The sequence below is a fragment of the Rhinoderma darwinii genome, chromosome 4 (genome assembly GCF_050947455.1).
Source record: "Rhinoderma darwinii isolate aRhiDar2 chromosome 4, aRhiDar2.hap1, whole genome shotgun sequence".
In the NCBI taxonomy this organism is placed as follows: domain Eukaryota; kingdom Metazoa; phylum Chordata; class Amphibia; order Anura; family Rhinodermatidae; genus Rhinoderma; species Rhinoderma darwinii.
In genome coordinates this window covers 352812758-352815660 of record NC_134690.1, presented here as the reverse complement: position 1 = coordinate 352815660, position 2903 = coordinate 352812758, and positions in this window count along the sequence as shown.

Below are 2903 nucleotides of genomic sequence, written 5' to 3'. Positions count from 1 at the left end.
CCTCCTGTATCTTCCCCTTATTCCCCATAGATTGTAAACAGATTGAATTGGGTGCTTGGTCTGGAGGAGTATACAAGGTTGTTGGCTGGAGATGTGTGATATGTGATTATTGATTAAGGAGTGTAACCTGCTAATAGCCCAGATCACTGTGCCCTTTTTTCACTAGCTCTGTCTTTACTTATCCTTGTCTTAAAGATCCAAAAATATATCCTGATAATCATAAAAACTCCTCGTACATGTCACTGATCTATGTATACAGCCCTCTATGCCTCATGTATGCTCCAGTCATGTAGGGTTTGTGTATTGGTATCATCAAGCTGGTGAAGAGATTTTTTTTTTCTTATGACGTTTAGTTTATCAGCAGTAGATATTAGTGAGTCATTATAGTGTTAAGTGCAGATTATTTACTACAGTGGTTTGGTTTTGGGCCACAATGACTGCCCCAGATAGCACGGACCGTTGATGGGCAGGCACTATAAATAAAGTGTGTGTGTAGACCCTTGCCCCTTTCACCTCTGGCTATAGGAAATTAACCTCTTTCTATTGAAGGGGGGATTGTGGCCAATCTGCTGTATTTGGAGACACGTGCCTGGAAAGAAAGGGGGGGGTAAAAGGGTGGGACCCGGCCCCCTCTGACCAACTGTCTCTCCTTATCCACAAACAAAAAGCCATGTATATGCGGCACTGGACACAAAGTCACCAGAGGCTGAGCCACTCTTATCTCACAAAAGCCACCCAGATTGTGGTCATCACATCTCCATCCATCTAACCCCACACAAAGAACCCAGGCACACTGTTTATGACTTGACTGCAGGCTGATTTATCCTAGAACTAGAAGACTATGTTTCACAATTGCTTTATTTACTATTATATAGAATAGATTCATGCTCATATCTTATGTTCGCACTTAGAGCGCGTTCGGTTATCAATTGCAAGCTTGTTTTCACATGATTTATAAAAGTCACTGCCATAAGAAGCATATACAGTACAGACTTTTACCATTAGATTATTTAGATCTGAAAAGATTTATTCTGTGAGGTCCCGGATAGGACCTGGTTTCATTGTTCTGTGCTGAGGCAGATGATGCTGGGTGGAGAGGTATAGTATTGTACAGTAGCTGGAGGGCTCAGCAGCTGACAGTAAACACAAGAGAAGCAGCAGAGAGCTCTGCAGGGCAGGTGCAGAACATGTAAAGATTAGATACATCTCTTTATACTGGCCAGACCTATGCCAAACTGCAAGCTACTGGAGTCTGTAGTAATACTGCGCTCATCCGTCACCTGCCTCTAAACTAAGCGCGCTACTTCTGTAACTTCAGCATCACAACATCATTGAGGTCATTCGTAGCTGGGACTTAGGTTTGAAATATATTGTAGGATGTGTGGAAGAATCAGACATTCATTCATACATAGAATAGCTTTGTTCTTGGGGTGGTCTGCTTTGAACAATCCCTTTTTGTATTGCAGGTCTCCTGAATTTTTTGCGTCACCTATATTTAAATCTGATCCAAAATATGCGTTCTGTACTTTAAATAAATGGATACAATAATATGAACGGTGAGTACTGTACTTTATGTGACCTCCGAAATGATCATAAATTACATGGAAATTAATTTACCCAAGGGTATATTTGACTGAAGTGCAGTCCTCTCCGGCAGAGACGTGTAGAGTCACCATATTATTTGATGATTTGTATATTAAATGGCACTATTGATTCGCAGTCTAAGAGTACGGGTATGCAACTGTTTTAGAATGAAAGCAATCCATTTTTATTTTTTATTTATTTACTTTTTTCAATTCTGTTTGTACAGCAATATTCCAAACAACTTTAGGCTGGGATCACGTGGTGCATTTTTGTTTCGTTTTCAAACGCGAGCTAAAGAAATGCATCTAAAAAATTCATGTGTTTTTGTAAAAACGCGTGTGTTTTTTAAATACTTGTGTTTTCCAAAGTGTTTCAGCTGTAAGGTTATGACCATTAAATTCAAAACCGCATTACAGCTGAAACATTTAAATAATGCATGTGTTTGTTTTAGATGCGTTTCTTTAGGCTGCATTTGAAAATGCAACAAAAACGCACAATGTGATCCCAGCTTCAGCGTACTTTCAAATCGGCTATTTTGATGATGTTGTTTTTTGCACTTAAAGAGGCTCTGTCACCAGATTTTGCAACCCCTATCTGCTATTGCAGCAGATCGGCGCTGCAATGTAGATTACAGTAACGTTTTTATTTTTAAAAAACGAGCATTTTTGGCCAAGTTATGACCATTTTTGTATTTATGCAAATGAGGCTTGCAAAAGTACAACTGGGCGTGTTTAAAAGTAAAAGTCCAAGTGGGCGTGTATTATGTGCGTACATCGGGGCGTTTTTACTTCTTTTACTAGCTGGGCGTTGTGACGAGAAGTATCATCCACTTCTCTTCAGAACGCCCAGCTTCTGGCAGTGCAAACACACAGCGTGTTCTCGAGAGATCACGCTGTGACGTCACTCACTTCCTGCCCCAGGTCCTGCATCGTGTCAGACGAGCGAGGACACATCGGCACCAGAGGCTACAGTTGATTCTGCAGCAGCATCGGCGTTTGCAGGTAAGTCGATGTAGCTACTTACCTGCAAACGCTGATGCTGCTGCAGAATCAACTGTAGCCTCTGGTGCCGATGTGGCCGACACGATGCAGGACCTGGGGCAGGAAGTGAGTGACGACACAGCGTGATCTCTCGAGAACACGCTGTGTGTCTGTGCACTGCCAGAAGCTGGGTGTTAAAGGGAATGTGTTGCCAGCACAACATGTTTTTTTTTTTTTTAGTTAAACAATTAGTGTATAGGTGATTAAACATTGTTCTAATTTTTTATTTTTTTTCACGAGTCAGGAAATATTATAAATTGGATTCAATTGGATTCTAAT